The 26,373-nt window shown below is 32.9% G+C and overlaps 1 protein-coding gene and 1 non-coding gene across 3 annotated transcripts in view; one reads left to right on the top strand and one right to left on the bottom strand.

The window, feature by feature from the left end:
* LOC131846229 (solute carrier family 41 member 1) overlaps nt 1-22,970 on the bottom strand; it is a 76,318-nt gene extending 53,348 nt beyond the window's left edge. The window contains exon 1 of one of the 2 annotated variants that reach the window (XM_059195483.1): nt 22,956-22,970. The gene's annotated coding sequence lies outside the window, so the exon portion shown is untranslated. Of the gene's footprint in view, nt 1-10,140; nt 10,448-22,955 lie in introns of those variants that run through there. The other variant, XM_059195482.1, reaches the window with a different exon arrangement.
* Trnal-aag (transfer RNA leucine (anticodon AAG)) lies at nt 21,654-21,735 on the top strand. Its single transcript has one exon. It is a non-coding gene; the product is annotated as a tRNA-Leu (tRNA).
* Nucleotides 22,971-26,373: the final 3,403 nt, after the last annotated feature.

The raw sequence follows: 26,373 nt of genomic DNA, 5'->3' as shown, positions 1-26,373 counted from the left end.
GTATTTATATGAGAGGTCTAATACCCATAACACAAGCTCTGCTTCGAATAGAATAGAATAGAATAGAGTATATTTTATTGACTTCTGTTGTGCCAAACGCAACTTCATCTTAGCTTGCGTATTAGCTTGGAACTACATGACACGGTGTGAATTGGCCCGAGACATTGTATGGTAATAATATATAGATTGTTTAGACAGATGGTTGCAGAAAATACCTACAGAAGCAATTGAGTCCGGTTTGGCATGCAATATTGATTACAAAGAAAATCATAATCAGGGATTTTGGGCGATTTACGGCGGGATTATGAACGGATGTAGATAATAATCACCTCGTTGACTGGATGACACGAGCTAATGTCGTTCCCTAACTAAGAATTTGTTTCAATATCAAATATATATTTTGCATAAACAAGATGTTGTAGAGACAGAATATTTAATTTCATAATAATATTTATGAACTCCGCAGCAAGTTATATATTACAGGGCTATAGGGCAAAACGAAGGTCTAATCTGCCGCAGAAGAAGAGACTCTTCTTCTGCGCATAGAGGCAGGGGTGTATCCAACTCTGCCCCACTTGTATCCGTCACAGGGGCCGGAATGCTCGCCATGAGGGAGACAGTGTCCCAACTAAATAGTCTGCGCGTGTGCTCACACACTTTCACAAATGAGTAGGGCGAAATAGGCCGCCCGTGAAGAAAAGGATTGTTAGTAATGTGGATTAATAATAACCCCATTGTTAGCAATGTCAGAAATAGGCCACTCTAACAACGAGACAGACCCTAACCAACGCCATCTACAGAATGACTCAATGCAGCCGGTGTTGTTGTAGAATGTTAACGCGACCTCGCGACTCCTGTAATGGAGCTCGTAGGTACACCGTATGGTTTTTTAGTACGTAAGAATACTACACCCCCTCGTAACCCTACTGACGGGGGGTCTTTTTGAAGATGTTTCCACACGATAAAACAAAAGGCATGACTAAGATAGTACTTAGAAATGGTAACGCATGACGTCATCATAATCGTGATCCTGTTCAAGTGAAGTCCAAATAAATATCTTAGAAGTTTGACGTTTTTATAATTAACTAACATACATTTATATGGTGAATCATTTAAATTATTACTCATACAGAACATCATTTATATTTAAATTTGTTTTTTTTTTTGCTGGGAACAATAATATTTTGACAGTAATTTAACTTAAAGACAGTCTTATCTAATCGTTGTGTTCTTGAAATTGATTTAAATCGTACGGAAACAGTGATTCGAGTTTCGCGTGTTGACATTTTTTTATGTGCAATCGCAACAAAAAGTGTTTAACAAAATGGAGGTCAATGGCATTACCGTGAATTTATTATCTACCTTTTATTTATCAAATATTTATACTACAATAAAAACAACTCCATTAATACCTACTAACATTACAATTGCTTATCTCTGTCTGTTACTTTAAAACGACTGAATGAAACTTAATGTCATAAACTGTCATTAAGGTCTGTGAAAATAGGTTGTCATCTGGACGGGCATCTATCTTTTTTGGCTTTCTTTTATATAAAAAAATACAGGAAATCGTCGGCAACAGTGAGTTATTGATATAAAATCAAATCAAATTCATATATTCTATATATATGTATGCCACTTTAGCTGCATATTAACGTCAAGTTTTTTGTACTAATAATTTTTCGAGGCTTTTTGAAGAGTCAACAACTATTTGACATATATTTCTTATCGTCACTTATGAAAACTTCTTCACAACTTGTAAAATTATACGTATTTTATATTATTGTTATATAAACAATTCAATATGAAATTAAATTACAAATTTCTGTGCTAAATTAAAATATATTGATGAAAAACTTGAACATAAAAATATATTTAAATTTTTGAAACATGTACAACATTTTTGAATACGAATGTACCAGTTAAAATAATAATACATAAACGTCACATAAAGTGTATGTAAATGTTGTTTATTCAAATCCAAAGATAGTTAACTACGTAAATGCTTATTACTGTCAAATTTGAATTTGTATCGTGGAATCGTTGAATAGTTTTGACTTACGTTTTAGTTTCAACATACCATATGTAATATTATCTTATCTGGTCTACTATTATAAATATTACTAAAATATATATATTAATATTGTAATATTATTTCACGTGTATGTTTGTCTGTGAGGTATTTATAATATGGACCTACTATCCTGAAATAAATAAATAAAATAGTAAACGAGCCGTGTCTAGTAGTCCCATTACAAAGAATCTCCACGCTACCGTCAGTCCTACATACAGTTTTCTTTGTACAGAAGAATAACCAAGTAATTACTTAGTTATATATGAAGTACAATATATGATACATAATCTCTATTTACAATATTTTTGCTTCAAGCCGAAAATTACGCAGACAAAGGAGTAAAAAATGTAGCACAATTAATGAAGTGCAGAATTTTTTTTTATAATAATGCTGAAAAAATATATTATTTAATAAAAAAAAACGTTACGCACTCTACCATGCTTTTGATACACACATAAATATATGTATTATAGACAATATATTTTTTTATAGAAAGAAAATAAGTTGAGTTTATTGCCAGATCTTCTCCATTGCATTTGTATACTGAACTAGACGGCAGGGAATAAAATATAATATATTATTGTGCGAGAATCGAACCCGCATCTAAAATTATATTTAAATGGATCAAACAAAGATTATCGTTTAGAACAAAGCAACATATACCTACTTAATACACGTAGTTATATGTCGGTCATATTAATGACAGACGTTGTCCTTTGTTCAACGGAGGCGACAAAAAGATAGCGTGAACGTGCTGCCACCCTTTCCTGTTCCAGGTTCGAATCCGGTGACGTTATACTTTGATAGTTTTACTTACTTTTTTTTATATAACTGCAATGGCAAGGAAATTGACGGGTTACTTGATGGTAAGTGATAACCAATGACTATGTTCATGAACAGCACTACGGACATCACGTCATCATGTGACGCCCTTGTTAATGCAGCCCATGGTTTCTAACCATGGGCTGCATTCAGGAGGAATTCAGAAGGAATCATGCCTTCGGAGCTTGTTCTTTCACTGGCATATCTCAAATTTCACACCAAGCATTACCATTCCGCAGGATACATGCCTGGACCCTGTAATTTTCCTGCAATCTCTCACCCTTCACGTCGCTACATACCTTATAGATAATGGGCGATTCAGGGTCCATCAGGTGATTTGTTTGCCATTATTGTTATTAAAATATCTAAGAATTTTACCTTAATTTTTTTCACTATTTTCGTAATTTTTCCTACCGTAAGAATAGAAACACGTTCTATTTAATTCGAAAATAAAAGAGTAATGGAAATCGGCTCTCGCTATCAAGGGATGTAGAATTTTTTTTAAATATATATAGATATACAAATACTTAATTTCAGTTAGTACATCAAGATAAAGTTCCTGAATTTAATCGCGTAGAGATTGAAGATAATTATCATGACGTATCTGACAGTATGTATGTATAAATGAATTAAAAATAAACAGGCATACCAACATTATCATTTTCAATCGATCAATTGATGATTGATACTATTGTATTTCCGCTTAATCTTTTTTTTGTATGTGTAAGTACTTAGTGCACATATTCAGGCTATATACAATATAGATTAATCTCGCAATATTTAAATTTTAGAGACCGCCCCGGCTTCGCACCGCGAATAATTATAGATATCTTTGAATTTCTAGGCTTGTTTTATTCTATAATATACATATAAACCTTTCTCTTGAATATCTCTATTTCTCTTAAATATCTCTAACTATTGCTGAAAACTGCATTAAAATCCGTTGCTTAATTCAAAAGATATAAGGGAAAGAAAGAAAGGAAAGTGGCGGTGACTTTGTTTTATACTGCGTAAAGATAGCTATGTTGATGTTTTTATTTTAATTAATAAAATAAAAGGACTTATTTAATGTAACGATCATTTTTAGCAAGTTATAAAATAATACGAACAAAAAAGTGGCAAGATAAGAAGAAAGTATTTAAAGGTAATAAGAAAGTATTTCTTTATTAGGCAGACTTTTCCTCAAAACCTGAATTTTGGGCAAAATTTGGGGGCAAGTGAGACGGTCATCTGGGAACACCGATCAGTATTATTTATAACACAAATATATATGAAGGTATAAATATCATTTAGAATTAGTTTTCCTCTTCGATTCGTCGTTTTCCTCGTAGATCCAGATCAGAACATGTTACATGATTAGTGTAGTTAATCACCTTCACATTTTATTTTATTATTAACTCTAATCCGCAAAACTTTATTATATTCTTTATTTATAATACTTTAGCACCAACATAGAAAGGACATGAAGAAAAATAAAACTAAGTACAAATGGCGGCCTTATCGCTAATAGAATCTCTTACAGACAACCTTTGGAAAGAGAGTATTTATAAAAAAAATAGCTAGCTAGCAGAAGAAGTTCGGAAAATAAAATTAATCTATATAAAATTAAAATTGTCACAAATGTAAGTTTGTGCACTTGACGCAGAGGACTTTTAGACGTCTACCTCTGCTAAATATGTATTGTATATTTGTAAACGAGTTTGTTACACCTTTGTTTATACCACAGATTATATATTTTACAAATAAACATCTGTTTATACGTATGAGAACCATTGTTTTGCAGTAATATGGTATTTGTTTGCTATTTCAATAACTAATTTTATCAATACATTTATCTGTTTACAGTCCATTTGGAATTTTTATATGTTTTATTATCAATGAAACTATCTGTTAATCCCCTTCAAATTTGTAAATAAAAGTATATACATATATATATGTATATATAGTACATATTTCTGTGTAAATTGTGAATGAAATCATGTCTCGTATATAATTATATGTTATTATATATATATTATGTTACTCTTTTTGTTTTATTTATCCTCATAAGAAAGACAAAGAGTCTAAGTCCATACAGCCGTTGTCATTGGTATAGACAAACGGTAGAATACGTTTAACCAAGGAACAAATATTTTCTTGTTATGTGCGTTAATAAATAAATTATTCTATCAATATATCAATAAAAGCATTTAAAAAACAATCAATCAAAGTCAATTAATCGCAAAATCTAAATGATTTACTTAGATTAGACATTGTTAACCATTATGAAATGTTTTTTATTGCTGTATCACATTCTTTTTAAACAGCCGACCAGCTCTGGCAATAAATAATAATTGACCAGACGAATTGATATTACCAGTTCATCTTATCTGAGGCAACCATTGGATAAGATAAATTGCATGAAATTTAACTGCTTGGTACATAATTATTTTTTAAATTAATCTCTTTGCATACTATTTGAAAAGTGGACGAAATAATATTCTCTACCAGGTCCAGCTGTGTAGATCAATTATTGTACTTCTGGTACAATATTTATCTAAAATTGATACACGCAGGTTTCTCTCTCGTTCTTCGTGTCTGCTTTCCGAGTTAGTGGAATAAAAAAAATTAGACTATTCAAAACATTAGGTTTATTTGAATAAAGATTATTTATATTTCTATATCATCATGGTAAATTCATGTTGAATTCGTCAGTATAGGCTGACTGACCTAATTAGCTGATGCTACTGCTGATCTTCCAGTGATTCCCCACTAGGGTATGTCGTTAGAGCAGGCAAATACACATTACATTAAAAACATTCATATTAATACTAAATAAATCCGAAAGCGTGTATATCTGTTTGTTGTTTACATTTTCACGATTAGACGGCCTTATTTAATTTATGTACGTAATAATAACATGTTAAAGATACTGAAAACTAGTTGTGACGATTTCGTCTATTTTTTTAGATAAAAGATAACCATCCTTGTGATACAATCTGTATTTATATCAAATATCATTAAAATAAGTTTAGCCGTTTATCGCGAGAAATTAACAAATAGACCAATTCTCAATATTTAAGTCCATAAACGCTAAACAAAACGTTTACAATGTAATAGGCTTTCTCTAACAAGTATTTATTAATAAATCTTCTGATTTTATTAAAAGTGGATGCTAAAATACCTTTAGTATTGTATACTTAATGCCCATTCTCATAAAAAACCTATTAACTTTATCTAAACGATACTCTGGAAAAATAAATTTAAATTTGTATCTAGTATTACATGTCGATATTTCGGAGAATACTAAAAATATACCATCAGAACAATTATCCAAAATGGGGTATTCAGATGCATTGTCAGCTAATTTTGACGTCTACATTTACCCCTCCGATCGATATCTCATTCAAACCAAACGGGATCGAAATTACGTCGGCTCGAACCCCTAGCCGTGCCCTCAGTCTAAAGTACCCGTCAGGCAGGAAACTCCTGTACTTCCGCAGGTTTGGAGTGCAATCTGCACACGCCCCCTATTGTTCGGTGACACTGTAAATGTCAGCTGCGGTCAAAATTTGAATTTCGGAATAAAGTCTACATTTTCGTCTACTTTATCTATGGTAGAGTTTTATTATCCTTAGATCGATAGATAGCGTCGTAGCGTCGGAGTCTGGCCGTTTACTATCCGGTTTAAGGACGAAAGGTCGTGAGTTCAGACTTGCAGACATAAAAAATAACTTTGTCTGTCGTTTTATATTTCTGACTAGAAGTGATGGATGAATCATGAACAACAAATCACGTTATTCCGAGTAAAGGTGGCCTCTTATGCTGGATCCAAATATGTTGAGCGAAATGTCGGCTGCACATTTGCAAGTGTAATGTAATGTAAGTTGGACCCTATTTTCCGCGTTTGGCCTCTCATTTATGCCGTTATGAGTGTAGAGCCGAGATTAAAGTAACCAAGCAAGCTCCTCCCAGAATCGCAGAAGCGTCCTGGTGTCTTCACAGGCTTTACGAAGTAACCTTATCTTTCAGAGAATTTGAAAACGTCGTGTGACTACTGCTACTCACTCCAGGATTACGTGAGCGATCCTTTCTTCGGCTTCAAAGTAGCCCCAACAAAGAGGACTGTCTGTAGCATCTATTGTGTACAAATTTTTATTTAAGGGACAGTGGCCCGTTGTTGTCCCTATTATTATTTTAAGGTTTTTCCTATTTAGGTTTAGGAGACGTTGTGTTAATTGTTGGTTTACTACTGGAATTGGCATTTTTAGCACCTATTCTGTACAAGTTTTTGTCTAAGGGACAATGCCCATTATTGTCCCTATCATTTTTAGTTTTTTCCTATTTAGGTTTAGTAGACGTTTTGTTAATTGTTGGTTTACTACTGGAATTGCCATTTTTAGCACCTATTCTGTACAAGTTTTTGTCTAAGGGACAATGCCCATTATTGTCCCTATCATTTTTAGTTTTTTCCTATTTAGGTTTAGTAGATGTTGTGTTAATTGTTGGTTTACTACTGGAATTGCCATTTTTAGCACCTATTCTGTACAAGTTTTTGTCTAAGGGACAATGCCCATTATTGTCCCTATCATTTTTAGTTTTTTCCTATTTAGGTTATTCCTATTAGTAGACGTTTTGTTAACCGTTGGTGTAAATAAATCCAGTATGGATACTGGAATTGCCATTTTTCAGCACTTATTGTGTACAAGTTTAATTAAGGGGACAGTGCCTATTTTCAAATTTATCACCATGGCCCAGACGTTTGCTGTTCACTCTGGCTACCCCATTTAGGACAGCAATCGTAAAGGTATATAATTATGATTATGATTACTATACAATTGGTGTGATATTCAGGCAATGTTCTCATGATTATCATGATTATCGTAATCATTTATTTATATAGCCATATTACAAAACTGATGAGTTTGTTTGTTTGCTTAAACGCGCTAGTCTCAGGAACTATTCTTGGATTAAAAAAAATATTTTAGTGTTACATCGTCAATTTGTCGAGGATGGTTATATGCTATATGTATGTATATATCTTTATCATAGTATAAAAAGAAGTCGCTTCCGCTGTCTGTTCGCTTAGATCTCTTAAACTACGGAACGGATTTTAATCCAGTTTTTAGGAGTTAGGGATCTTCCTCGTCTCTTTGAGCCTGTATTACGGTTCAGGAATTTTTTGGACATATGATTTGTTATTTGTAGTAGCTCAATGTTTGTACTAGCTATCTGCCTCGTCTTCTGGTGTATATGTATTATACATACGAGTATATAAACCAGGTTTACATACTACAAACTTGGACCCTAATAACTGGGAGAAGGTATAGGAGAGCCGACCTCTAATGAAATGTGTGAGAGAGAGAGAGAGAGAGAGAGATCAAGCAGTAACTTATTTGTAGTAACCAATAGGAACGAGTTTTTATTATTCGAAAATTTAGTCTAGACGAAATTGAGCGGTTAGCTATCATCATCATTACATAGTATAAAACAGTCGCGGTCGCTGTCTGTCCCTATGTATGCTTAAATCTTTAAAACTACGCAACGGATTTTGAAGCGGTATCTTTTAATAGATAGAGTGACTCAAGAGGAAGGTTTATATATATATATAATACATGTACACCCGGGCGAAGCCGGGGCGAGTAGCTAGTATAATGATAAAAACCAATTCGGCAATTTTAGAAATTAAGCCTTTAATACAGTATCGATTTTTTTTATCAATTATAAATGTATTTTGTAAAGTATTTTACTTTATCTACGGGTTTTTTTTTTATTATTTTATTGTTCGGATAAATTCTGGGTGAAAGTTGTTACTTTCGGTTTTGTATACCTTTTGAACGGTATACTTATTATTATATTGCGTCTCTACTAGAGGTCGCAGGTTCGATGAATTTTTATAATGTATGTGCTATTGAAAAAAATATGTATGTATGTGAGTACCACTATTTACATTTGTGTGAATTATATATATTATGTATTGAAATAAATATAAAATATGTATGAAATGTTTTTTGTCTGTATTTCTATAAGGTAAGTATGTAGTAGTTATACTATAACTTCTACATAGCGCAGGACTATATCGCGTTATAATGGTATCTATATAAAAATATTCTTTTCTCGGAGTCTTTTTTTTTATGTCACTTCATATAAATTAAACACAGACAATTACAGGTAAAAACTTGTAATAAATATAAATTAAATGTTAATATTCTATTTACAAAATATGTTATGTACCTTGTGTCGACTGTAGCAATATTGTTATGGTTTAATTGACTTCCATACGCCACATGTTTAAACATATTTAATGTACTACTTAAGTAGTACATACTACAAGAAAATCAACGCTTACTTAAATGACGAGTTAGTTCTTATTAAGTAACTCTAATGATAAATGAGCTGACGGCCCGCCTGATGGTAAGCCTATATGGGAGAAGGGATTATCAGTAATAGGAATTAGTGACAAATTAATAAATAAACATAAATTCTTGATGTTATAGATATATTTTATAGGTATATAATAAAAAAAATTAAATTTAAAATAGAAGTTATAAAACAAATACAAAAATTATTAATTTAAAGTTTATTCAATTCGTAAGAATGACTGAACGAGCAAATAGAAATTATAATATTGTATAAATTAATTGTATTTATAATATTAAATTATATTTGTAAATTGTATATTTTATAACTCTTAAACTCAGCGTAATGACCTATCCATTTTACCCCCCCCCCCCCCTTTCCTTGCCAAATAATAAAAATAAAACTACTACATAGAATTATGTCAAATAACATGTTAATTATATTTACTGGAATTTAAAATTAAATTAGCTACCTAAATATAAGTTACCCATCTTTCCTTATTTTTGCCTTTATGAACAAAAATACGATAAGAAATATTTAAATTTGGAATAGACGTTATAAATCAAATATAGAATACGAAAATTATTTAAATTAGTTTAACGTATATTCAATTCATAAATATTTGTTGCTTCGCGACCAAATTGAAATTGTGTTACTCTTATTATTAGAGACGTTACCTGATTCTACACCTGGCTGGCACACTAATAACAATAAACCATAGCTTTTTTTGTTACGCTCGAATGTTTCGTGGAATTTTAAAATACACCAGCAATAGACAATACAATAATACAATTTTAAACGATTAATAAATCTAACATGCATCTAAAAATTAAACACCTTAAATAATTATACACACATGCAACACTAAATTAAAACATAAATAAATAATTATAATAAATACTCACTTGCTGTTATGTATTCTCTTATCCCTTTAAATACTAATATCACAGGATTTTATATTTCTTCTAAATTTAAATATTTATTTACACACACTAGTAATAAATTTACTTATTTACACTGTTAAAATTATATTTACACAAATATATTTACACTGGCCACTTTTTCGATACATCAATTACATTCCAAGCGTTCGATATTCGAATTCATAGAATATTTACATTTTTAGTGGCGCGGAAACTTCGGTTCGAAATTCGAAAACTGTCAGCGCGGCAGGTGTGTTCGGAAACGCGACGGCGAGAGAACTGTCGTTCAGGTAACCGTCCCATGCTTTTAATATATCAGGTGGACAACTCAATCGCTGATAATGATAAGAATACAAAGCGACGTCGCGTCGGCAAGAGATGGGGGTGACTCGCATAAAGCCGCAGTTGGACCGGTTCCCCGCGACACGGTCAACGCTCGATGCCGTAGCGTGTGAACCGGGAATTATTTTTTTTGTATTCAAGCACTTTTATTGTATTCTAATGCTTTCCATAAACGGGTTGGACGTTTCAAATTAAATTAGTCGTTAGTGAAATCTGACTCAATAGCCTGATGTGAGTATCACTACGATAAAATTTCTAAGATAGACAATATTCAGATTGCTCACAAAATATATGTATATATAGTTACGTAGGTACTGTCAATTGTTCAATTCTCGGTTGATTCAAGACTGATAAAAAAGTGGACAATCCACTTTTTGGGGATAGTTTCATTTTTATAAACTATATAACTTTGCAAAATTCATACAAAATTATATATCACATTATATTCTGTTTGTTAAAGGCGTTTCGTTGGAATAAATCCAATTCGTTTACGAACAAAAGTTAAAAAAACCTTGCTACATCCTACCGCGATTCTTGTACTCAGCTTTATTATTATACTAGCTGTGCCTGCGGTTTCACCCGCATTAAATATATAGCCTATATGTTATTCTGATGTATAACCTATATTACCGTAAAGTTTCATTAAAATCTGTTGAGTACTTTTTGAGTGAAAGTGTAACAAACATCCATCCATACTCACAAACTTATGCGGTTATAATATTGATAAGGTTATCTATACATCTATACATATAAATAAAATTTGAGTGTCTGTTTGTAATATTGAAATAACCGTATTTTACTACATGCATATGAATATAAATACGGTACATACACCAAAAAACCACTTTTTAAAATTTTTATCTTTCTGTCTGTCGGTCTGTTTGTTCCGGCTAATCTCTGAAACGGCTGGACCGATTTTAACGGGACTTTTTTTGGCAGGTAGCTGATGTAATAGGGAGTAACTTTGGCTACTTTTATTTTAGAAAAATAAAGTTAAATTTCACGCGGACGAAGTCGCGGGTGCAGCTAGTATCATATATAAACATATATACATGATTGCATAAAGAAATAAATATTGATATTCCAAATATTACCAAATAATTGATACGAAGTCGCGGGCTCAGCTAATCACAGATAACATAATATCATATCTATAATAAATTTCCTGTTTTCCAACGCCGTAATTATTACAGGATAATCGTCATGCATTGGTAATTCATAGACACTATGTCCAAAATTTATACCATAATGCCAGTAACAGATTCTTATTTAAGCAAATGTCTACTGTACAATAACTTATGGCGACAGACCTCTTTTCTTTTACTTTATCCCTAATGATATTATAAAAGTACCTGTCTGTCTGTCTGTCGCCCTTCCACGCTATAACTACTGACCTTAAATGGAATGACTAAATTTCATTTAAATCGGTTCAGTAGTTATGCGTACCAACACAGTTAACAGAGAGAGAGAAAAGGGTTAAAAGGGAGATGAAATGTATGGAAGTATCGTCATTATTAAAGCGAGAAGCTTATTTTTTAGGCTGTTAAATATAAATAAATATGACATGCAAAGCTTACCCACAAGGGCGTAAAACAAAATAGTAGATAAAAGTTAGTATGGAAATTCGTCATTTTTATAGCTAGATTGATGAAAGCTTTTTTTTTGGCTTTTTGGGTTACAATACTGAAAAATATATACTAACAAAGAAAAATTTTTTTTTTATTTAGTTAAGGTCACTATTCTGCGCAGACGTAGTGGCTGGCACAGCAACAATCAGTTGCCTAGTGCCCATAACACCAGCTTAGCTTACCGTGGGCACAGATAATATAATATTACATACCGTGGGATTATATGACTCTGTGTTCATTGTCCGGGCTTATGTATTTATTTATTACTAGCTTTTACCCGCGGCTTCGCTCGCGTTAATTTATCTCCTTAGGGGTGGAATTTATCAAAATCCTTACTTAAGGGATGCCTACGTCATAGTAGCTTCATGCATGCAAAATCTCAGCCCGATTGGTTTAAAATTGACAAAGTTTCATATAAACTTTCATCCCCTATTTTATTCCTTTGGGGGTAGAATTAATCAAAATTCTTTCTTAGCGGATACGTCATAATCCTATACCTACGTCATAACATCTACACAAATTTCAGCTCGATCCGTCCAGTGGTTTGGGCTGTGCGTTGATAGATCACTACGTCAGTCACCTTTGAAATATATTTAGATTAAGTTACAAAATATAAAATATAAATACAGGAAACATTGATGTGTTATTATTTATTTTCATCACTTCACATATCTGCTCTAGGGTATATTCTTACATAACTCATTTTTCCTCCTAACTATGTATACACCTACTGCAAAAAAAAATACTTATATACGATAAAAAAGGGACAAAACAAAACATCACGCGTTTTCCTTACACGAAACTGGCAGTGTGAATAAACTTTCTGCATATCATTGCACCTTTTTTTAGTGGATTATAATGAAATCCCATCTGCGCTAACGGTATCCGTTGGCGGGATATTAATGGAGGATGATAGAATAAAGAATTGACCGCGTGGAGGTCGAGCTGATATGGTAAAATGCTAATGGGCCCACTAGTCTACTATTGTACACTGACACACTAAACATTGCTAACAATAGAGCTATTAGTCCGCATCATCGTATAATTACACTATAACCGATATTTGAGGCTTTCCACTAATATAAGTATATCAACATAAACATACTGACGGCCTCGGTGGTCCAGTGGTTTAGCACACCGCCTTACTTCCGTTGGTTGCGGGATCGAATCCTCGCACAGCACAAACATATGTATTCTATATGTAGTAATCCACTAAGACACTGTGCTGGCTTGCATTCCTTATTCCCAAGTATCCGAATGTTAAACTAGCAGTGCCATCTATGCGGCAATACAAGAAACCTTTTATCCCTCATCGACTTACAGTGGCTCTACACGTCACAGGCGCTTTAAATTCACAACAAAACTTCTTTGCATCGAGTTTTCAATTCAAATAACAATGTACTGATTTAAATAGCTAATAACAGTTTGTGTTGGGCTAGCCCTTAGGCAGTGAAAAGTGTAGTCAAGCTTTGGAAGACAAGCTTCTGCATCAGTTCCAGTGAAATCAAGCCTTCAAGAGATCGCCCCAGCCATCAACTGTGAGTTTTTCCTTATTTCTATCTTGTGCAAGCTAGCCATTGTACGCATCCCTACTTAACCTCATCTTTAAAAACTGAGCTATCTTCTTATTACCCCCCCTGATCGGGTTCCAGGTTCTAAACGGAGGCAATCCTTTCCAGGCCCGACCAGACACTATGGTCTCAAAATTAAAAAAAAACTTTATTCATTTCTACGCATTACATGCTCATACCACGATAGACGATACTCTTCAACCTCTCCGACACCGGTGCCGCTATCGTAATATCTATGGCTGTGGGACAAGTTGCTAGGTAACATATTGATTTGATATGGGTAACATGCGGAGGAGAGAGGACCATGTCTTTAAGAAAGCATATAACATGAACGTGGATGGATGGAAAGGGAGAGGACGACCGAAAAGAAGATGGATGGATTGTGTGAAAGATATGATAAAAGGAGAGTATGCTCAGATATGACGGCCGATAGGGATCAGTGGAAGATGATAACATAAATAAATAATGGGATAAAAGCAAAGCAATGATGATCTACTCTTGCTACTGTGCCAATGAGATCTGATGAGGCATTAAGGAAGTGTACACCATCATCAATGTCTCATCCATTCAATAGTTTGGTAAACATAAAGCAAAACCATTCAATAATAAATGTAATATCATACGTTTGCGTCAATGCGGTACATGTACGTAAAGTCCGGATTGGTTTATGTGGTGACTTTTTTAACCGCGAAAGATAAAGAATACATGCCTCATTAGGAGGATACATGGTACGTATATAATCGTGGTATAAAAAAAGAATCATAATTACGAAGATACTGTAAAGAGAGCATAACATCAGGTAGGCACTTAATTATTTGACACCTACGTGGAAATAGCAGTAGTAAAAAAAATATTATTTCTCCAAAAAAATAGAAAAGAAGCCAAAGAAGTGGCAAAATATGTGGTGTATTGGTAATAATAATAATAATTATTATATCATTTACCAATTAACACAGCGCCAACTAGTCCTAAGTTAAGCACTTGTGTTATGGCTACTAGACAACTGATACAAATACGCAGATTCTTTTTTTTATAAATACATACATAATATACACAGAAAACATCCAGACCTATACAAACAATCATACTCAGGATACAAATGTTTGTACCGTGCGAGGTTCTATGTATATTACCTATGTATTTACAAAAAATATTTATATAGTTGTCTAGTACCCATATCACAAGCTTCTGCTTACCGTGGAACTAGATGGCGCTGTGTTAATTGTCCAGAGTTATTTATATTTAAAATTAAAATAAAAACAATTTGGCCTCTGGCCCGTTACTGTATTCATAGAAAAATGCTTGTAAATGTAATTTACCTTCGCAGTAAACTCATACAAACAAACTGCCCTATTTACTACTCCAAGGTAAATACTATTAAATTACCTGAACGCTATAGTAAAAGACCCATTTTAATAATGACTATATGAATAAGTATATACATATCGAGTTTTCTTATCTAAACCACATCTTCCATTTTCTGAGTTTTCCTTAAACCATATGCCTTTAATTTTGCCTTGCTGGCAAGGATAATGATAAATTAAAGGATAAATCTAATCATGATATAAAAAAGATTATTTTGAAATGGCTAAAACCACTTGAATATGAAAACTGTGAAACACTAGTGTCCCCGTATTAGTATTGGTATTAATATTTATCTCTCCTTCTTCTTCTCTTATCCTCTCTCTCACACATACACAACAAACACACACAAACACTTTACAAGTAAATAATGATAAGCTTGTGTTATTAACTTATTTAATTGTCTTTTTATAAATTGTAATTCCAAACATTGTGAATTGCAAGAGGAGGGAACTGGTACCTAAAATACAAGTTTCTACTTAGTTTAGGTTCCAGGGAACAATTTAAATTGTAAATAATGGATGCAAAATATAATTATTATTATTATTATTATTTACTCTATTATACTTACCAGCTATATATAATATATATGTTCCAAATTTTAATTTAAAAATTAATTTGTATCTATTATTGTAAACATGTACAACATTTATTTGAAAAGAATACGAGCTGAGTTTCCTGTCAATTGTTCTCATCTCGAAATCATTCCGAACTGACGGTAGATTTGACACATCATAAGAGTCTGTAATAGACCTACACGAATAAACATATTTTGAATTTGAATTTGTGGTTATAAGGGCACAGGAAGACCGAAGACTGTGTGAAAAATGATATGGCAAGAAAGGGAGTGAATAACAAGATGACTACGAACAGCGATGAATGGAAGAAAAAAACACATTACGCCGACCGCAAATGAAGGGCAAGAAGAAGCAGATGATGATATTTAAGCTGCCTACCAAACTAGCTATTATTCGTGATTTCGCCTAGTTTTATGACATAAAAGATGGCTTATATCCCATGGTTCCTAACCCTCCCGGATTGCCCGGGAGACTCCGGTAATAATGGTTAACCTCCCGACCTCCCAGTGAGAAATAATTTATCCGGTTTTTCTAAAAATTAAATGGATTCATCGTTCGATCGTTGCTATTCACTCGCATTTCGTAGGAAACCGAATGAGTATTTCTTTAGTAAAAGCAGAGTTACAAGTTCTAACAAACCATTCGATTTTCCATAAAAAAACTTTTATGATTTAGTGGTGAAAAACCGACAAATATTAGATGCTGCGCAGAAACAAAATAAATATAAATTAAAAAAATAATTAATGATTTTCTTTCCCCCCTCTAAAATTCCCTTCCAGGTTGGTCCTTTCGAGTGTTGGCAACCCTATATATAAAGGCTATATATGTCTTCGGGATAAAATGTAGTAAAATTTATTAAAAAATAGTTCAGCCGTTTATTCACAAAGAGATAACAAACTGACCGACGACGAAAAGATAGAAAATAGACACAATTTCGGATTTATAATAAGTTCTATCTGTATGCTACTGACTGACTGTCTGCTTTTTTTTTGACACAAAATATGGCCCAAGTTCTATAAGGACGGACGGACGGCGATCTATCCTCATGCCAATTATCACTAGAATCCGTACTGCCATTTAGTCGTAAAAAGGTAACAAAAAGACAGACAGACATATTATTGCATTTATAATATTAGTATGGATTATGATTAATATTATGTAGAGAAGTAACCTACTTTTTTTTTTCATGTCTGTTATGATTCGGTTATCAGAATATAAAGCTATTCCAAATTTCAAATAAATAGCATTTCTAGTTTTTAAATTCGTATATGGAATCTCCTCCATTTTTAATTCACTGTTGTTTTGTTTTTCATATTTTCGATATAGGCAGGCAAAAATATCTACATCACAGCCCGTTCTTTAGTTGATTTCCATTTTTGAATCCATATGAAAATAACTCCCTACAGCTTTTCAAAAATGGAACATGTCAGATGACATGGAGTTGGAGGGAAAATTTTATGACAATACATCATTGTTGCCACAAAAAAACCATCATTTGCGATTTACATTACTTCTATTGCTATGTAACATGTAATTCCCTGTAGGTACATTATTATGCTATACAAGTAAAACGCTGAGGTGAGGAAAATGAGTATTGTTTTATAAGTATGACTACTGATTTCTTTTAGCAGGGATTTTCCCTGTGCGTCCTTCATATGCCGCCAGGCTACGGAAATCATCACACAGCTTTCACGCTCCTTCTGAGAAAAAATTATCTCTCTTTTTAACTGACAACTCTAAGATCCTAAATTTAAACGCGAATTCAGCAAGAATAATGGAAGTTGTACCACAATTGTCCTGGAGAACCGAAGCTTTAGTTGAAAACAATGATGCTAATCCCCATTAGAGTAATAATTCCCTCCCTCCAAATTTTTCAATTAAGATACTGTTACTAAATTCTTAACTTATAATAAATTAACATAAAAGTAACGAAAACTATAAAACTACACTATATAAACTATTAAAAATATAAAAATAACTAAATTATAACAAAAGAAAGTACTTATAAAGGTGAAAGTTATGAGTATGGATGGATATGATGTATTTTGATGAAACTTTACAGTTACAGTAATGTAAATCTATTGAGTAGTAACATCCACGTTATCTAATTGATATATACGCCTGATGACGGAATGGCTTTAAAATTTTACAGTTGCCCTGTTGTTCATACTTCTGGGCCATGAACAATAAAACCAAACATAAATAACCTTCAGCGTTATTTATTTCCTTTGTATTTAAATATATTAAAGCCAGAGGTCTTTCATTGTTTTCAAAACTGGTGACATTTCTATGAAATGCTAGTTTCGACGCGACACTTTTCTAACCGACTTCAAAAAAGAGGACATTGTCAATGTAAACTTATTTTTATGTTCTGCTTTTATTTTCGTTAATTCTTCCTCAATTTTGATGATAGTTTTCACAAGTCACAAGGGATCATACAATAATCATAGATTTTTTTTCTAGTAGGTATAGGAACCAAACGAGCTTGACCTGATAGTACGTGATTACCGTCGCCCAAGAGCACCTGCAGTACCAGGGGAATGGCAAGTCCATTACCAATCTTTTAAGAAGGAATAAACTTGTTTTTGACGATTTCAATATCGTATCAGTTTGGCAATACCATTGCTGGAAGGTAATTCCACAAAGTGCATGGCAAACGGTTTCTGGAAAAACGCACGGTGGAGTATCGTTATTAAAATGCTCGTGGTCATTTCTCATGAAATATAATTGTTAAATATAATCTTGGTTGACAGGTAATGTCACGGGTAAAAACTAATCTTACTGTAAGATTCTTGTATCCGCATTCATAGTATATCTAGCTTTCACATCAAAATGTCTAGGCCGATTTTAATGAAAATTTTGATAACCTGTACGTGACTCTCAACTGTATGTCTGTACGTGACATTGAACATCTGTCAATTATCTGATATACATTAATGTCGACTTGTCAATGTGGAGATGATTCGAAATCATTTATATCTCCAAATGGATTGCGGATGAATTGTGAAATATGTAACGGAAATGTAGATAAGGTTATTGTAATTGAGATAATATGAGGTAACATTACAAACGCATTGATAACTTCCTATTTTCTAAATTGGTTAGAAAAGGAAAACTAACTTATAAAATTATAGGCAATGGCTGACCCGCGCAATTTAACATTGTTCCCGATTTTACAACAAATTTCATTGCAGCTCCGCTCTAAATTGATGATGAGTGATGTTATATAGCCTATAGGCTTCCTCAATAAATGGGTTATCCAACACTAAAAGAATTTTCAAAATCGGATCAGTAGTATAGAAGATTAACCCAAACATCTAAACTCATAAACTTCAACTCAAAATATGCGACCCCTAGTGGTGCTCTCAAACTAATATCATATCCGTTAGGCAGGAGTCGGCCTTCGGCTACCCTATAAGTCCTTCTGCGGGTTTGGAGTGCCATCTGCATTCAGCCCCTATCGTTCGGTGAAACTGTAAAGATGGCCTTTACAGTCTCAGCGACGGCCAACAGCATTAGAATAGTTAAAAAAAAAAATGAAAAACATATTTAAATGACCCACCTACGCTAACGTTAAATCTATGTCATCGGCGTGGGACCACCTATTTCACCCGCCAAACAGCTTGCATTGTAAGCTAATTCTATTGTAGAGAGCAGATTAGTTAGAGAAAGTACAAGATAAGAGGCATAACTTCCCAATCCTTTAAAATGACAACCCTTGAGTGATATTGTAGGTGTCACATGATACTGTGCAATATACGGCGACGGTTACCGTTTACCGTCAGGTGGGCCATTCCAATTTCATTCAAAACGACACTTGACTAGATTTAGATTAATCTAGATCTGTCTCTAACTCTCTATCTCTTTAAAATCATCTCACTGATGATAAAGTGAAAGCGTGAGCAGCAGCTACTACGATTGATTACAATGATCCGATGAGAACAGCTATTGACGTTTGTAATTTGTGTCAGGGATTGATTCAACAACTTAGGATAACGTCGAGTGGTACGTGGATGATAAACGTTACTAAATGTATGATAATGTTGAAGAGTAGCCGATAAACACTTGAAACTTAGAATAATCTTGGATATTAAGTGATCATTTCTTCTGTCCATCTAACCAATAGAAATTTTTTACTTGCTGATAATGTTATGGTACACCCGCTTGCGCTAATGGTTTACGCTGGTAGGCACCGGTGGAAGATAATAGGATGAGCATGAAGTCAGAACTGAGAGCACTAGTACCTATTAGCAACAATATCTTAAAAATGTAACGTTATAACAGTTATTTAAAAGAGCAACACGCAAGTTTCTTCCTCATTCTTCTCGTAATGAGATAGATTTCCGAATGAGTAGATTAAAAAAATAGATATTACTACTCAGAAGTTAGTAAATTTAAACTTATTTGATAAAGAATTTTCTATTCTATCCCCCTCCTATTGATGAATATTATGGCAAGTCATAAGAGTGCGCTATCTTAACAAATCTTTAGCCGATTTTTTTACAATTAGCACTGATTTTTAGTTAGTTATAAGGGCAAAATAAGACCGAAAAAGAGATGGATGGACTGTGTAAAAGCTGATATGGTAAGAAAGGGAGTAAATAAAGAGATAACTGCGAACAGAAATAAATAGATGAAAAAAACATTATGCCGACCCCAAATAAATGGAATAAGGGAGAAACAGATGATGATTTTGTTTATTTTAATGGTAAATTGGCCGCCCAACTTTTGTTAAGTGGCAATTGACGCCTATATATGAAAGTAACACTACGGACGGTAACCATAACCATAATGGTAACCGTCGCCTACACATGAGCAACACTACGGACACCATGACCATGGTATGTGACATCTTTGATATCACAATTGAAGTGTGCCAAAATAAGTTACAGAACCAGCTGCTTGGCGGCTGAAGCAGGTGAAACTGGGGTACATACCCACCCGCGAAAACTGTTTATAAATTCTACATCGGTAAAGTGAATATAAATTATCAACTGTATTACCTAAAACGCGAATGTCGTACAACAAATAAAAAAAAACAGTTTCGCTTACAAGTAGCAACAAAACGCAACTCAGAGGGAGCGTTTTGATTGGAGCGCACACCCATCCAATTTAAATTCGCTACGTAAAGTACAGACTTCAAATCGACTTCGATCGAGGCAACGTACAATTTGTTCACTCATCGTAATTTGTAATTCATAACAGTAATCTACTAATTAAATTCAAGAAAGAATTTTTACAACCCTGTAATCTGCTGAATCCATCATCACTTACCATCTATTAATTCGCGCCGCATCATCACGGAACAAACAGCATGACATAAAGTCCCTTTACTAAAAAAAATTGATGAATGAACATTTCATACAAAAAAGTAAAGCGGGATTGCTTATGAAAAGGAAACTTTAAAAAATTAAACTTTCAAACAATTTTCTTGCAAGTACGTAAAGTTATACAACGCAAAAAAAAATCCAGGAAAAGGCTAAAGGAAAGGCTGCACAGCTATAAATATACCTTCAAATATACCTACCTACCCACTGAAATGGCAAGCGTTCAGAGATTAGCAAGAAGAAACATCTTGAAACATCTTAAGAAACATTTTTCATCTCAACAGCACAACAACAAACAACAAGACAAATATATTTTTAAATAAATGTATTGATATAACTAGGTACTGCTACTAGTTACTGCTACTAGTTAATTTGAAATTACAAACAAATACTTTTATTTTATTTTTTTGTATACAGATTGCAATGTGCAGTCGGTAAAAATATGAATTACCTATATAAAATAATTTGTCATTTGTCATCAATTGTAAGAGAATATCAGAGAATTTCGCTAACAGGGATGTAATAATAATAATAATCAAATTTTTTCATTGTTAGTTAGTGTTTCCATGTTTTTAACTTTTAGGATTAACATCTCTTCATTTTCCGTAATAATATATGAAGAATCATTTTAAATTCTATATTTACATATTGTGGAAGGTGTTTAATAATTTCACAAACATATCTATTGGTAGCGTGGCCGAGCGGTCTAAGGCGCTGGTTTAAGGCACCAGTCTCTTCGGAGGCGTGGGTTCGAATCCCACCGCTGCCATAATTTTTTTCTATTTCAATAATTCATCACAGTATAATTTTATTACATTATATTTAATTCTAGTAGTAATAGTAGTATCAGATTTTTTTGTAATTAATGAATAAACGAATAAAATTTACAAACACAAATAAATGGTAATACAATTATTTTGAGGTTATATTTAATAATAGATCATATAATCATACAAATGACATGATTATATCAGTTTACCAGATATGATAGTTTTTGAAAAATAACTGAATAATGTAATATAGCACATTTTAGAATATGATTATTACCTTTATAAGTATTACTCCTGTCATAGATAAAAAGATATTACTAATAACTTGGTCCATGAGAATAACAAGTGCTAACAACGCAAAATAACATAGGATAAAGTTCATAACATGGTAAATGATAATTATGTCTTTAATATTCTGTGTTTAGTGGATGGATAAGATAAAAATTGTACTATTATTCTTATATCTGCGCGCCTGCTATTTCGCAATATTATGAAATAGGAATATAATTGGTATTGCTATTATTTTTCTACAGGCGCCAAAATATTTTTATTTTCTTTTTTAATACATAAGCATTATAAAAATATTTTAAATTATATTTAGAAATATATTAATTATTAATTACTTTTTATAAAAACTATATATATTCGTTTTTAAAATTATACCTATTTTTCAAAAGTGAATATCAAATCTATACTTGTAAATATAAACACTAAGAAAATATTTGGGTATCACATAATAGTTACCAAGTCAATTTTTTACTATGCATTTTATTATAATGCTATGTAATAAAGTTATTTAATGTTATCAAATATACTATTTCTGAATGGGTTAAAACATTTTATACACGTGTACCTCTATATAAAGTATCTACTACGTGAAGTTGTCCATCCGATATATATACAGCGACGCTATAGTACGTAGACAATACAAAGATATACCACGTGGTACTGAGTAGTCGTACTAGACATTCACGCATCTCTATCGATTTTTTAATCCCAACACTAGTACGTTACGCACAAATCTTTATTTATCTAGGAAATAATAACAAAATAAATCTATTTCAGTGCAGTACAAAATAAAAACTACACACAACATCCACTATCACTTTTCTAGAACAAGCACATTTGAATGCATTTGCACTTGGAAAATTAAAAAAAAACACTACTCTATCATCTAAACACTATTTCGTAACATTTCGCCGATTTTTTACACACTCACCATTACATGGTCGAATTTGTATTCCGTCCGCGCACTGTTATAGCTGACGTCAAACTGCCGTCGTCTTTGGATTTTCGGAGACGCAGACATTCGATTTTTGAAAACAGCTGACCCCACTGTAACCTAAACTAGCTTGTTGAATAAGCACGTATAGAATCGGAGTTCTTGTTAACTGGACGCTCACGGCCTAAAGTCAAAGGTCACTGCCGCGCAATAATTCGAAATTCGAAAATAAAGATTCGCGCGCCGGTAAAGCGGTTTTATTTGTTGATAAATTAATTAAAATAGGTGAGATATTTATATAAATGACTGTAAATATACAATTTCCATTTCATTCCAACATAAAGAGTATTTCGCCATTTTATGTGGCAGCAGCGGAATACGCAGCGTAACGCGCATGCGTCAATTTAATCGGGGTTATACATTATTAGATTTGAAATATTAGCTATAGGCATTCTAATACTATTATATAAGTCTTGGGGGAAAGTGATCGTTAGTGATATCAGGTTGACCTCCACGCTGTTTCCCCCCGGAAACCAATATGGCTAATTCCCGGTGAATTGTCTATGACCAACTTGACTTCAACCTCATCCCATCACCCTTAACTAGTGTCTCCTCAAGCGTTGCCATTAAGGAAGACTAATAAAGTTAGGCCCTGTAATTTCACGTACTAAGGATGACGGATGTTCGAGATGCTTATTTTTCGATTAGCATTCATTTTGACTTTTATTTATTTCGGCACATTCTTTCCTCATATAATGTTTAATATTAGGGTATTAATACTCACAAATAATATAATTCTTGAGCAAGGATATATCTAGATATCCTTCTTCAATACATATTTTATTGATCACAGAGAATAGAAGAGAATATTCTATATAATATGAATTGACACTGAATCAATTTCATCCAACGGTAAAAATAACAATTAGTAATTTATTATAATTATTTAATACTTAATTAAATAATTATAATGGTATGTTATATTTTCCTATTTATTGTTAACTAGGTAGGTATGTAAATAGACAAGAAAAAAATTAAACAATTATCAAATAATAATTAGATGATTATTATAGTTTTGATAAAAGTTGACCATGCTTGTCAATAGATGGCGTAAAACCTAATTTGTAATTTTATATGAACATCAGTTTTATTATAACAAAACTATTTACAATATTGGTTATGTAAAAGACGACGTTACCTATGACCATTGTCAGACAAGGAAACAAACATCTAATAATCGCACTCTGAGAGCGCACTATTTCAAAATCATAAGAGAACAATTCTTGACCTACTTGTTCGTCTCGAGCCAAACTCAATTTGCTGGGCTTGCGTAAACTGAAATGAAAGGTATGGCTAATTCATGCCGTAGAGGCTTTTAGATCATTGTAATACCAATATAATGCACTGTAAGCAATATTATAGTCCGTAAACAGCGAAGTGCAAGGAAAAAACAATCTATATGAGTATTATTTACCAATCATTCAATAGAAAAAAATATGTGTATAAATTGGATTACATATTTTTTTGCCAACTATTCTAATATTGTTGGCCGTAATTGACTTTTACAGCTTTATGGGGCGAAAATAGGGGCAGGGGAAGTCAGTTCGTCTGTGGGCAGCACTAGGTTGAATCCCGATTTTAAGGAGACAGCGTGTAGATCGGCAGGGTAAATTAATTTTATTAGTATATAGCAATTATATGTATTGCTTCTTGGCTACAGAAATAGATAACGCATACTATTTAACGGTTACTATTTAGCAATTATTTTAACTGTGCTCTATATACTAATAACAGTCATTTGAAACAATTGATTGCAATCGACAGATTTTCCACAGTAGAACACGTGACTGACATACAAACACTGCTTGTTTGTAAAATGAAAACTATTAGGAATTGCATTACACAATTAAAAAAAAATATATATAAGGTGGGTACTTTTTTTTTTAAGGATGATAATGAAATGCTGGACCGCCTGCGCTAACGGTTAACGCTGGCGGGACATTAGTGGAGGATGATACGATGAGCATGAGTCAGGCCAGTTAGCCCATCGTGACAAATTCACCAAAAATTTACCACCGACCGTTAATTGGGATGACGTTTCTTCCAAAATATCAATCCAAAAAATATCATAGCACTTTATTCCACCTCAAGCGCCATGGTCGGGTGGATGGTGGGAGCGTATGGTTCGTACTATAAAAGAAATTTTGAGGAGAGTTTTAGGCAAAGCTGCTCTGTTAGAAAAAGAATTGTTTACTGTACTTTGCGAAACAGAAGCTGTCATTAATTCACGTCCTCTGACTTATATAGTAGATAGTACTGAAAATTTTAAAGCTCTCACTCCAGCTCTGTTTCTTAAGGTAGGCAATACTTCTACGTTTGATTTAAACCAAGTTAAATCACCTAACCTTACTACTCGTTATAGTTATATCGAAAAAATTAATACAGATCTACAACAAAGATTACGGTTAGAATATTTATCTTTACTAGTACAAAAGAACACTAAAAACGAGAACAATCTTCAACCTTGTGATATCGTGCTTATAGGTTCAGATGATTTGAAGCGCGTTAACTGGCCTTTAGGTCTCATTTTAGAGATATGTTTAGGTGTTGATAATGTCGGTAGGGTAGCACGTGTTAAAACAGCAAAGGGTGAACGTGTTCGTGCAACGTTTATTTCCTTTAGAGTTACCGAGGTTAGAGAGTATTCAGTTTCCACAGTCATCAGGGTCAAATGATAAAGTCGCAGATCCCGCTCTTGAGCCCAACAATCTTTTAACAAAGACAACACGTTCTGGTCGTCCTGTGAAACTGCCTCGACGTCTAAACCTGTGATTTATTTTTATTTTATTGTTGTTCTTTAGCATTGCGCACACGCAAGGTGGGGTGTATGTTATGAAACCTCTTTTTAGTTTAATTTTTATATTTAAAAAGTAATGTATTATAAAATTATTATTGCAAAAAAGTGACATTATATTTTTCTTTCGGAATTTCCTAAAATATTTTATTTCTATATATAAATCCACTCATCCTGAGTACCTGCTGTCCCAGAACCTATTATCATATATCATATATCACAACATCATCGAATTATCCAATCCATCACATTATGGCAGATGTTACAATTTTACTGGTTAGTAATTTCATATCTATTTTTTTATCCTTTTATAATATTATTCATTAGCAACAAGTAGATATATTTGTTGTAATTGTCTATACTATATAATCTGTGGTGCACTATTCACAATTAGTGTCAGATGTAAATGTCAATAGAATTGTCACTTTGACGTGAACTGATAATCCAAAATCCTAACATCTTAACGGCCGCGCACACTACTTTAAAAATTATTTTATAATAAATTTTATTATTACAAACCGTAAATCATTCGCACCTTCTTCTATTACAAAAATCATAAAA

This window comes from Achroia grisella, unplaced genomic scaffold, assembly GCF_030625045.1.
Source record: "Achroia grisella isolate CSIRO2021 unplaced genomic scaffold, CSIRO_AGI_Agris_v1 utg507, whole genome shotgun sequence".
Lineage (NCBI taxonomy): Eukaryota > Metazoa > Arthropoda > Insecta > Lepidoptera > Pyralidae > Achroia > Achroia grisella.
The sequence above is the reverse complement of the archived record's forward strand: the minus strand, read 5'-3'. Positions and strand labels throughout refer to the sequence as shown.